We start from the raw sequence: 13,117 nt of genomic DNA, 5'->3' as shown, positions 1-13,117 counted from the left end.
CCCTACAGCTCTTTGCATTCAATTTCCTTGTATTTTGAAGATCAAAACAATGACGCAAAGTGCCCCTATTTAACTTATAATCTCCGACAAGACACACAGCCTATTCTGCAGCAGTTCTTCTGTACGTAGCCATCAGAACATCACACGTTCATTACGCAGCCAGAGAGCTTCTCGCATTTGGCAGTGCCCCAGCAACCAGGGGAATGGCTTCACGGTGGTGGACACAGCACTGGTAATCACAGGGAGCTCCAGCACTGCCCTGCAGCCCAGGCACAGCCAGCCTCTTCCTATGCAGCCTGATGGAAGGGCTCCAGAAGAACAACACTCTTGGCCTTCTCCTGCCCACTTTCCCAGGGATGATGAAACCCGCAGAGGAATCACTGCTGGAGATGGGGCAATAAGAGTCTCTCAGAGTCACATCTGGAGTCCAGAGGAGCTGGCCTCTCCCACACGGAGTAGGAGTTTGATCAGTGATCTCCCTCCTTTGCAAACAGCTTCGGAAAGGACTGGCTCTGGCTGAGCTGAAGAGGAAATGAAGGGGAAGGAGGTTTTAAAATGAAGTCTAGTTATTTTTTAATCTCACACCTGAAATTCATAGCACTGTTCTCCCCTCTGAATAAACAACTCTTCTGTCCCCTCCAATTACAATGCGCAAAGCTGACTGCTACATGCAATGTCAAATTTACACTGCTGCCTTTTATCAGGATTTCCTTTCATATTTCTCTCTAAGCAGTGACTTTGTAAGGAGATTAACTGCATTATATGCCACGCACTAAACAAACCCACATGTATACAACACAGCTTTTCAGAGATTTCTGTTTTCCCCAGGATGGCCCTTCCTATCTTGGGATGTCTTGGCTTTTGGCACTCTATCCCTCAAGCAATGGTCCACATCCACCAACAGCAAAGAGGAGGGCTTCCAGGTAGATCCACTATCCATCTACAGTGTCAAATCGGGTGGAGATAGCTTTATTATTCTTCTTGCCGATCAGCTCAGCTTATTGTCTGAGCTAAATGCAGGAAAGAGGAGAAATTGTGGAGACTGACAATCAAGGCACACATCTCCCAAACAGGCATTGTGTAAGCAGAAGTCCCTTTAATTAAGTTCCTTTACATATTTTCTCAATATTGTTCCAACATTTTTCTTTTTAAATCCTTTCTCCTACTGATGCTTGCTTCTACCATAACAGATTTTTCTTTGACACATACCATGCTTTGTTTGGGGAACTAATCCCTTTTCCCCATAAATCTTTCCTTGTCCTGAACATACAGTTCTCCCCCCATCCCTCTGACTGCAGCAGCAGCAAGCAGCTGACCATTGTGTGCGTCCTACTTCACTACTGACCAGGTTGTTCCAGCTTAGAGAAACCTCACGGGCAACTAAAAAAGAGAAACTAAACGACTTGCAAGTGTTCCAGATCTTATGCAGTGAAATCAAAGCAGTACGTGCTTCTTTTTAGGCCTAGGAAGGAGGGAAGGAGGCCTATGGTGTTGTAAACAAAAGATGAGAAGACATCTCATCTTCATGCAAAATATCCATAGGAGCCATGCACCTCATTTTCACAATCACTCAACACTGCTGAAGTTAGTGAGTGGTCCAAACATACAGACAGATGGTATCACAACTGAATTCAAGAGCCAACAGCAACAACAGAGACCAAGTGGCTTTGCCCAGCCTTTCCAAGGGGCATACCAGGTGTAGAGGTAGGACTTGGTTTTGCTTCTCTTCCAGTTGACAACGGTAAAGATAGATGAAACTCTTTCAGTGTGAAACCCCTACGTTATTTGCTAGCAGCACAGAAACAACATCATCTGCAAGCCCTGCTAGACTGCATACAAGCAGATTCATATCTTTGATGAGCTGCTCACCTGGACTTTCCAATTTATTAAGGAATATCAACAGAATTTATCCCAAAATCCTACACCGCTGAGTAGATGTAGGTTTCAGGCACAGAACCATTGACCCTGGAGTCCCATGCACAGCACATACTGCTGTGGGTGACCTCACCACGTTGCTTCACTTTTTGCCCATTTACACTCAGGTACACCTACACATACATAGGGCCACATACTTCTGTTATTTTCTTTTGTTGCAACATTGCATACACAGTAAATACATCTATCCTGCTGCAGTAAATCATCATTTTACAATGAATATATACCTAGATTATTACTGTAATGCTGATGTATTGAACCATTAGTATAAAAAAGCAAGCAGGTCATAAAAATGATGCAAAGACTCCCATAAAGTGAGAAACAAAACCCAAACTACTGTGGCAAACATTAGTGCTGAGATAAGTAAATTAGTGATTATTCTGGAGATAAATTAGCGGGTAGGAGAGGAGTATGTAAAGTGTATGTTGCTTCTTGTATCTTTTTCATTTTTGAACAGTGAACTGCACCTTCCAAAATCTAAGTAGCATCAGTGCAATAATATGGATGGATATTTAAGACGAGGCTATGACCATGACTCTAAGGCAATTGCCTTCCGTAGAAGTCAGCACACCAGCAAATTTCATCCTTATTAACTTTGCTGCTTTTATACATCGCACTAATTAAAAACCCTACCATAAAAGTTGCTCTCAGATACTTTGCATAGAGTAAATATGCTGTGGGAATCCAGAATAACTGCAAATTTGCCTCTAACTAGAAAACACAGTCAGTGACCCTGAAGAGATCAATTTTTAGGCAGCAAAACAAGGTACCCATGGAACAGAGAGCTTAACTCTTCTCAGTGTTTCAAGACTCTCAGTGAAATCAAATCTTCGGAGAACATGCATCTCCAGAGTGGTTTTGGAATCCAGACCTAATATATGGAGAAACTTTCAAAGCAGGTCATTTATTTGACATAATTGTGCGAACATCCCTTTAAGCTGTGCAAACCAGAAAGATCATTTCAAAATATTAACTTATTTCTTGCTATCAACAACAATGCAATTAATTCCCCTCAATAAAGATTGTTTTTGCAAAAGAGCAATAAGGTGCCTCTGCAGGGGGCATCATTATCATTAAATAATCACACCCCAGGAGACGCGAGGCACTCTGCTGCACCATGTACATTTTAGCACTCCAGAGTATGATTAGTTTGTGTTAACCACACCCCAGCACAGCTAATTGGCAAAAGATTCTATAAACTGAGAAGAATTCTGTATCTATTTCTTTATATTTTTGGAACTGGCAGTGACACCATGAAGTTTCTCACTTGTCCCACAGACAAGGCCTGACCCAGCCTCTTCCCGAGGCTACAATCGAGGCAGAAGGAACCCATAATGCCAACTGCATTAGCAATGCATGCTAATATCCACATTTGCAAAAAATTACATGAATGAATCCCCATGCATAACAAGGAGTTATGACTTCAGGATGCTGTGTTTTTCTACAAGAACTGAAACAGGCCCAGCTGTCTTACGTATACAGGCAGGAAAACAGACATTATTTTTATGACATCGCTCCTTCTGATCTGCTGGATGTTTTATGTCACTTTAGAAGGTTGGCTGTGATTCATGACAAACTTTAGAAATGGATGAATTCTAAAAACAAAAAAAAACAAAACAAAACAAAAAAAACAACCAACAACAATAAAAACAGACCTTCAGAACGCAGTTAAATCTTCAGGACCATGCAAAGCAATTAAGGGTCTTTTTTTCTCTTTAACACAGACTTCAATACCACAGAACACATCCGGAATTTAGATACTCTTATTGTGAATGGAAGTTACAGCAATTATACTCCACATTAGTTTACCTCCCTCTCTGAAAACAGCATGGAAGAAAGCAATGGAAGAATCATGTTTTCATGCACAGTTTGAGTGTAAAGCAGAAACCATTTTGGAGATGAAATTCAGGGCTACTTTGATAGTGACATTAAAGACAACTGAGTAGGCACAGGATCAGCTCTACATGTCTAGAACCTTGTGTGAGGGTAAAGGAGCTCAAAATCTGCCCCAGGGTAGGAAAATCTGACCACCAGAGAAGACCTGCTGGCCCTTTCTGAGATGCTACACGTGCTCCATTAGTTGCTGCAGATGTATGAGAACATGGGCAGCAAGGTAACAGTGCCTCTTCAAAGAGAAAGTGGCACCACGGGGATGTCCCCTTGGATGCCCAGCAACTGAGAAGAGTCTGTTTTCACTTGAAGACCGTGAGGAACCAAGTCCACAACGGGTCCCTGCTACATGCAAGTCCTCCAAGGTTTGAGAACAACCAGGAGACCTTCCTAAAGGAGAGCGAGCAGCACTACCTGCTTGTATGACTAACTTGGATTGTCCATATCTTCTCATTCATTTAAAGACAGCATCAAAAATCTGTAGGACAAGATGCACAAGGTCTTACCAAAGCGTGCTTACTCCTCCTTAGCAGCCAGCAGTACAGCCACAGCCCTCCTGCAGCACCCACGGCCCACTGGGGGTAGGGATGCTTCTCCCACTTACCGAGTGCACCCAGTTAAACAACGGTTGTTCAAGAGAGTAAAACAAAACTGAGAAAGGAACTAGAGATACAGGAATTCAACTGAAGGAAACAATACCTCGCACATGAGCAAGTAATATACTTTTTGTTAACACAGGTTATTTTGTAATCAATATTTAAAGTAATTTTATCAGTAAGCATAACCAATACTTCGTGACTGTATGTGTAGCTGGTAAGCTATAGATTTATAAACACGAGGGTTATAACTTCAGTGTAGCAAGGCACAGACGCTTTAAAATTGAAATTGTCAGATTTTATCAGTTATCTCTTTCCACAGGATAACGTAACTTTACAATTACTTAGCTCATAAAGAACTAATTTCATTCAGCTTCCAATAAATACTTTCAAAATAGGAGTCTGTGGCAGGATTTCTTGAGTGGTCAAATCATGAACAATAATGGCCATACAGACTTTGAACGAATGTCTTGATAACGAGATTAATATCCGCAGGCTTCCCCTCAAAGATTTAGTTTTATAAGCAATTAATAATAACCTTTTTTTTTATATTCTGTATATTACAAAAGAAAATAAGTTATTGATTTCATCTGCACAAATAACTATTTGCATAACATTGTTGATTGTATGTTCTTCTAGCACAATCAGAATTAATTGGAGCAAAATATTTTATTTATTATTTTTAAATGGGTAAAGATTTTATATATATTAGCATTTGTATCTGATTAGATCAGACTGTTTACCAGCACTATTAGAAAGATGGATCAGATTACCATATCCCATCCACATTGTAACAAAAGGCCTTCCTGTTGCATTTTTCTAAGTTTAAGGAAAACTTTAAAACAAGATGAATATTAGCAACTATCACTCAGCTCTTACTGCATTTCAGGTGTCATGCTCTTTACTAACAGCGGAACAACAGACATTCAATTTTCTATGGATTTTGCTACTTATTTTTCTTATAATTTACCTAGCATACCCCTGTTCATGTTTGCATGTGGGTGAAAACTCACCCTGGAGAAGGACAGTTGTAGCATCTACGTTTAGTCTTCCTAGTCAGCCTTTAGGTAACACTTTTCTGGAGAAAAGCAAGCCAGAGAGATGCTTAGACAACTGGACAGCCTGGACATTCTCTTCACATGCAATAGGACACAGCCAGAATTCTGCAATGAAATAAAATTATTCACGCTGTAATTCATCTTCCTCAATTCACTTCTAAACAGATCTCAATTTCTAAAGATATCACATTTGATATGAGAACAAAGTTTATCTTTAAATTGTATGCATGATTACCTTAATTGACCTGTTTTGTAAAAACTCATCTATGAATATAATGGTTTCAAACATAAAAACTAAGACAACTTCGTGATAGCACTTTAAAGATGATGAGCTAGTCATGCAATTTACTGCAGTCACATTAAAATTGGTATTCCTATTGAAATGTCAAAACCAAATCCCCTGTTTTGCAGAATGAAAGACTTTTTTTCAGTAGCTTACCTTTTAGAAGAACCAGCTGACTGCCATCACCATGGTGCAAGAGCACCAGGCAGAGCCTGCGCTCATCTGACACTTCTCTGCAGCCACCAGCAGTGGGACAGCTGGGGCACTTTGCTGACTGCACGTCCCTGAGAAATGCGACCTATGTTCTGCTCAGAACAGCAGCAGCACTTACAGCATCTCTCTACCCAGGGACTAATTTTATCAAGGCCTCTAGCAACTATGGTTTGGCTCAGCACTCTTCTGCTGAATCTGGTTGGAACTGGCTTCCTGAGACACACATTTCTAGAGAAGAAAGGGACACAGACACATGCCTGCACCACCCCTTCCTTTCTACAGCGCATCTTCACCGTAGTCTTCCTAGCTCAGTCACGATCAGAGTAATTTGGTTCAATTTGCACAATACAGATATTTTGGACCATTACCAACTCAGGAAAGGGATCACACCTGTTTCACTTTCTCTGAAAATCTACCAACTAGCAGAGATATTATCAGATAATTAGCCACAGAGTTTCCAAGTTTTCCCATGGCAATGAAACAAAACAGCAAGAAAATGGAGCAGGGGAGCAGACAGAGATACTGGGGGGATTCATAGGCACTGAAATTTAACAAGTATTATTTAGTGGTATTTGGTGCCCCGATATTTGAATGGCTCAGCTTACTAATAGGAAAACATGTTTTAAACTCAAACAACTATAGCAGGTTCTTCAATTTTAGCCCTATTTTGAATATTTGAAATCCCCGATAAGCTGGCTTTTCATCAAACTAAGTCACAAACAGAAACAAAATAAAACGATATGGGACCAATCCATACTCAGATTAACTACAGGCACAGAAAGCACATAGGGGAAAAGCAGTAAGAAACTAAAGGAAAATTCTAAATACCTAATAAATCTGAGAATTTCATGAACATTCCACACACAGGAAAGAAACAAAATATGGCAAAGAAATTAAGTATTCAGAATCATATGCTAACTGGGGTACTTTGCACTTGGATTTTGGTGAATGTCGCTTTTAATTCCATTGCAGATGTTCATATTCATAACATGGACTATGCCCAAATTTAGCCAATATCCAACTGCTTTTATATGTATACTACAAATATTAAGCGCCTACAGAAGAGGCTGGAATAAGGAAATGGAGAATGTGAACTGGACTGCAAAAAGGAAAAGGAGAACAGATGAAAATCATTTTTAGAAACATCAGTTCTTGAAAAAAAAAAACACTATTAGCAAATTATCAGTTGCTTCTTCAAACAGTAAGACTTTTAATCAATATGCAAAAAAACAATCAATGGTATCTCTCATTTTTTATCCTTCTTTCTTTTGCCCTCATATTTTATGTACAGTAACTCCCATTTTTCAGCCCACTGTGTAGCTATGAACTGAAATCAAACATTCAGACAGTAAATGAAGCTGCAGTTTGTATTTATAATGCTCCCATAACTATGTGTGTGTGTATATATATATATGTATATGTATGTATGTATAATACAATCTCAATCTCTGTTAAAAAAAAAAAAAGAGTCAGTTCAATAGAAAGAGATCATTTTATTAAAAAATCATGAATGCAACTGCACTCATTCAACCTTAGAAATGTTTTGATGGCTTTTCAGCGCTGCAATATATTTAGACGGGAATATGTCATTAATATAAACAGCAGAATAGAAACTATTAAACTAACACAATTTAAAACTGAGCAAACCTGAGTATTTGATTAAAGTTTTTGTACATTCTATACACTTGAACAGGTAACATAGAAGCATAATATTTTTGTTGATTTTTAATTTGTTGGAAGTATTACACTTGAAAAGCTAAATTTACAATAGTTTGTATTTAGAAATTAGAAATCTGGCCCTGCAGGAGCATATTTAGTCTGATTTCCCCAGCTGTATTCTGAATTTCAAGAGAAGTCTGAAACAAAAAGCAGAAACGAAGCACTCTGTAACGCCTTTGTTACAGAGCAGTGCTGCATTTGCTGAGTTTGAGTCTGTGCATTTGGTAACTTTAAGTGATAAAGACAAAATACAATTCCATATATATTTAATGGCTACAGAATTTTCTAGAAGATTTGTACACAAAATGCTACAGTTGCAGAGGTCATGCATTAATACATAGCCTAGCCTTTAATGGATGTGTTTATTTTTCTAGACTGAATAATTAGCTGAGCATTTTTCCCCAGAATAACATTGCATTACACAAATGCAGGGAACTGCTTACTAAAAATCATCTAAATTATACCTCGTATGCAGTACATGCAATAACCGTGCTCCTATCTCTATGATATTAGGGGTAAATTTTCAAAGCAGTGCACAGAACATAATCTTGTTATTTGCTAACTGGATTTGTGTGCTTAAGACTCACACATTGCTTTGAAAAATTACCCCTTCAGAAGACCGACCTGTGCAAGGAACTGAAGTTTTAAACCCGGATTGAAACCCAAGTTGTAACCTAGCTTGGCAGCACTGCCTGGTTCGGTAGGATGACTTACTGTAGTAAAACAACCGTTTGAATGGCCAAATTAAAGAAACTCATTCTTATTCTAATCACATCCAGTGGAATTCTGATATGCTGACACCCAAAATTATGGCTCTGTCATTAGAGAGAGAATGAGTGGGAATGTTTTGAAATTTTTGCTGTAAATTATGAAATAGACAGTGGCCTAAATGACAAGATATGAAATTTTTGTTTTTTGATTATACAGTTACAAGTTTTTAGTGCTAGGCTTACTTTCAAGGGTGAATTGCATCAAAGTGGATATAATCCAAATGAAATACCTTTAAGATTCTTACTTCTTCAACTATTAGAGATCTATCATGTCTACTGCATGAAGCCTCATTTTCATGTTAGAACAGATGGGCAAAATTGTCATTAACAGAAACTGACAACTCTAAAACTGAAATATAGATTTAGAAAGGAATCTAATGAATTAAATCAATGTTATTGCAATGAAAGCCAAAGAAATTAATAGTGATTTGTAAAGTTACCCTGTATTTTAACCTCAGTATATTTTAGTCAGTGCAATTTTAACATTCACAATACCTTTTCAGATTCATTCTTAATGTCTTACTGCATAATACACTCTTGTCTTAATATATCACCCGCTCTTAGGAGAGCTGAGGATCCGGGGCTCTGTTCAACCAGCCCATGAGATACTGACAAAGACAGCACTTCCAAATTTAGTGGCTTTTGTTCGTGTTGCAGCACAGAGGAAGCATCACAACAGTGCTTCAAGCACTTCTGGAGCAGATTCCTATGATTCCATATTTCTAATCAAAATGATGGGAAGGAAAGAGTGCCTCAAAACTCACTTCATGCCAAGACTCAGGCTTTGGTAAGGAAATGTATAATTTACTCTCAGTCTTCCAGCTCAACAATTAAGAATTTTCCATCTAATGTGTCTTGATATATATGCCTTGATTCATTTGTGTACCTGATGGAACAGTTAGGATTGTTGAAAGAGCATGCACGTAGCCCTGAATGAGGACAAGTGGCTTCACATTGTACAAGGACACTTTGCTGTGAAATTGTAGAAGCTTGAAGGAATCAGGTGGGTTTCAGTATACGCAAAGCACTCCCAGGATAAATGGCTGCAAACTCTACAAGCTAAATCAGAACCACTCTCCCCTGCATGTTCCTTCCAAGCTGCCCTGGTTTAGCTCCTGGTTTTGGAAGGTTTTATAATATATATTTTTTTTTTAACAAGGTTTAATGGCTTTCATTTAACTTTCTTTAAAAAAAGAAAATTGCTGTATCTTACATGTTACTGAGATAAGTAGTTTTTATATTCTGCCCCTTTCCTCTCACCTGCATAGGCACATCATTTTTATTAAACATGCCAGTGTTTATTCATCTTGCATAGCTAGAAGTAGAACAAGCAAAACAAAGTAAGCAGCACAGCTGAAAGCCAGTGCCAGAAATGGGTGCTGAAAGCTCTCGCAATCAGCCTGACTGAGAACTCAACGAGGGAAACGAGACTTGTGTCACTGGTGATATCAAAATGGATTTTAAAAGAAGAATGCATGCTTGGTGTCTCTTCCAGTAATAGGAGGACAGGAAAGATTTCAGAAAGGGAGAAGAAATTCAATATTTGAGCTCAATCCTTTAAACCCAATTATCTGCCATTTTTAGCTGTATTTCAAGTATCAAGATCATAAAAGCATTGCTTTGCATGCCACATTTCAGCAACTGCTGCTTATAACATCATGCACAACCAATAACATATTTGATCATGCAGAAGTATTTATTGAATCTTCTATTTTTCACAATAAAATGTATATTCAACATTTTCTTCTTGCTGGCTCGCATCACCTCCCAGCCCTTGGCATCTATTTCACTCCCTTGTCTTTGCAAACCCAGTGGTACCACATTGTGCTTCTTGGCTTCCTTAGCAGGTGAGTGACAGCAAGAAGCTGGAAGAGGTTTTGGTTGGGGTGCTCAGCACAGGGAAGGCCAACAGGTAAACCTCTACCTGCCCTCATTCTCACTTGGAGTCACTAGGAAGCAAAACATAACCTCCTAATTTCTACTGAGATCCTTAAAGAATTGGCCTCTCAAAATGCCTTCATTATCCTGGGTCCGGAATTTGCTTAAGGACACAGCCTTAGGATCTTATCCGACACGAATGAACAGTCATCGGCTGACTGACAACTAACCGCACATACCAACATGCAAAATAGGAAACAAACATCGAGTGTCCTGAAAAATAAGATCTGTGGAACAGAAAGAATCACAAAATTATTTCTAAAGCTCAGAGACTTAATAACGAAGGCAACGTTGAAAAGATACTTAAAGAGCATTACAGACAGAGTAAGGGTTTAAAGCGCTATTTTTAGCAACGTTCAATAAAACATGCATCTGCTATATGTTTTTGATTTTATGAGGGAGCTCTTTCTTTGTGGCACTGTAGCAGGTTTGTCAAACTTCAGCCTGTATGAGTTGTCTCATTGAGAAGTGCAACCGAGACAAACAGCAGGGTCCCACCTCCCCACGTCTTTTTGCTTCTGCAATTCCCATTCGGATTTAGAGGTTGAGGATCAAGCCAAGTCAAAATGCAACACGTCAGTGCAACCGAGATGCTTTCTGAAGAGCAATCTCTTGCCAGCACTATCCGTTATTCTCCCCACATGCAGCAAACTTGTGCATGCATTTTTTAAATGCAACCAACCTTTGCTTATTAAGCAAATCAATCTAAAATAGAAAGCATGCTTTTAATTGCTGCTTTGCATCGAACGAGGCAGTGTGAGGATCTGGCTGGGATTCACCAGGCCCTTTCCAGGGGGCTGAAACCCCTCAGCCCCCCGAGCTTCACACCGGCACCAGCTCCCCTCCAAACACATACACTGCAGTGATGTATTTCACTGTGTATGATTAGTGCCAGACAAACTGTTCAAAGCAAAGCCAATGCCACCTTGCTAATTTAGCCTCATACAATATTAGACCTCTGAAATATGCCTTATGTACAGCCTGCATTGCCTTTTACAGACAAATACAAAAACATGGTCAACATTTGCAGTAAAATTATCATAGAAATGCCATCTGAAACCTTATTTCCTTTTACAATGTGCATTTCACAAATAACTTGTATTAAAAATATGTTTTACAGGGCAGAAATAGAAAACAAATACTTCTAGTAATTTAAACGGGCATTTGCATAACATGACTAAAGACATGTTAGGAAGGAGTTCTTGCAGCAGGAAAAGTGAGGTGAAAATACAGATATAGTGATTTTAACACTGAACGTAAAAATGCCTTTTAGCTGTCATAATTAGTGAATTAAAGCGTACTTTCATCAAATCCATTCTAACTAAGATTACTATTATTGTTCTTATGTGCTGCATGCTGCTTGTTAAACAGTACAAAGATTAGTAACAGGTAAATCACAGGTCTCCAAAAAACCTCTTCGCTGAAGCATCACCTAAAAATATTACCATATTCAAGCCTTCACCTCACAAAAAAAAACACTTCCTGCGAAAACAAATTGCCATTTACAGAGCTACCCCATTGCTCAAAGTGCTTTAAGATTAATTATGCCTGGTGTTTGAGAGCACCTGGGGGATTTGGTGGGACAGCAGGTGGGCAGTGGGCCCCAAGACACAGGTGGTGCCCAGGGAGGTGTCCTGGGTGAGTGGGGAGGAGTTAGGGAATAACCAGAATAAGGGAGCAACGTACCCCAGAGAGCACGCATCAGGACCAACTTCTGCCTGGGTCAGATATTTTAAGCCTTCTGCTGTGAAAGCCTTATATGGAGGACTTCTCTGACAGGCTATAGGAAGTTGCAGACTCATTTTAAAAAATTGTGCTAGTCTCTACAACAGGGATTCTTAAATATTTAAAAGACTCCTCCATTGGTTGTTCATTAGATTGATTACGATGCATATTTCAGCAGTTTTTTTCCTAAAAATGCTCATCAGAAGATCAAGAAATGAGGTGTTCTGTGTGCTCTGTGTTGATTCACACTATTTCATTTTAATTCCAAAGCACCGAATTCAGAAAACTGCCAGGAAAACAAAGCAGGAGATGTTCGTTGTTTTGTTGCACATTGCATACGCTCTATGGCAACCAAGACCAAGGCCACTAAAGAAATGGATGCTGCTGCATTCCTCACCCTATCACTCACCAGCTATCAAGCAGGATAAAAACCAGTAGCACTATAACTTTCCTTGGAGTACCTGCATGTTTATTTTCTTTGAACCCAAAACAGCCAAGATTCCATCCATCAAATTTCAGACAACACTTGCCTTGCGAGTTCTCCTGTTCAAATTATACTTCAGTATATGTTCACCAGGAAACTGAGCCATGCCTATCTCCTGATACCTAGCCTCAAATGAAACCAGAAAGTTGCACGAACCTTTGCTAAAGTCTTGTGTTAAAAAGGTCAGTTTGACTTTGCCTCTACCTTTGTTAGAAAACCTCAGAACTGGGCAACATTGTGTGGTTTGTACATTTGAGGATGGGTCTGATGTTTCTTAATGTATTAATTTGACATTCATGTCACTTTTGAGGCAATGGTTTTCCTCCTTTGTTATTTCCCATTCTAAACTACCCTCACAAAAAACGGTGCCAATAATCGGGTGAGTTTATTTATGGTAACTTGGTGACTGAAAGAAAAAAAAAAAATGTACTTTTGACACAGCACATTCTCAGATGTAGAATCATCAAGACCAAACATTATCCCACAATCCAGAAATTTGCTTTAGG

General features: G+C 39.1%; 1 long non-coding RNA gene across 2 annotated transcripts in view; it reads right to left on the bottom strand.

The window, feature by feature from the left end:
• LOC109369769 overlaps nt 1-13,117 on the bottom strand; it is a 46,914-nt gene that overhangs the window by 14,576 nt on the left and 19,221 nt on the right. Inside the window, exons 2-3 of one of the 2 annotated variants that reach the window (XR_004161174.1) lie at nt 5,435-5,584; nt 1-521 (exon numbers count right to left, since the gene is read on the bottom strand). The exon at nt 1-521 is cut by the window's left edge and continues 286 nt beyond it. This is a non-coding gene — a long non-coding RNA (uncharacterized LOC109369769). The remainder of the gene's footprint in view (nt 522-5,434; nt 5,585-13,117) is intronic. The other variant, XR_004161175.1, reaches the window with a different exon arrangement.

The sequence above is a fragment of the Meleagris gallopavo genome, chromosome 13 (assembly GCF_000146605.3).
Source record: "Meleagris gallopavo isolate NT-WF06-2002-E0010 breed Aviagen turkey brand Nicholas breeding stock chromosome 13, Turkey_5.1, whole genome shotgun sequence".
In the NCBI taxonomy this organism is placed as follows: Eukaryota; Metazoa; Chordata; class Aves; order Galliformes; family Phasianidae; genus Meleagris; species Meleagris gallopavo.
Note: the sequence above shows the minus strand (reverse complement) of the source record. Positions and strands in the feature narration are given on the sequence as shown.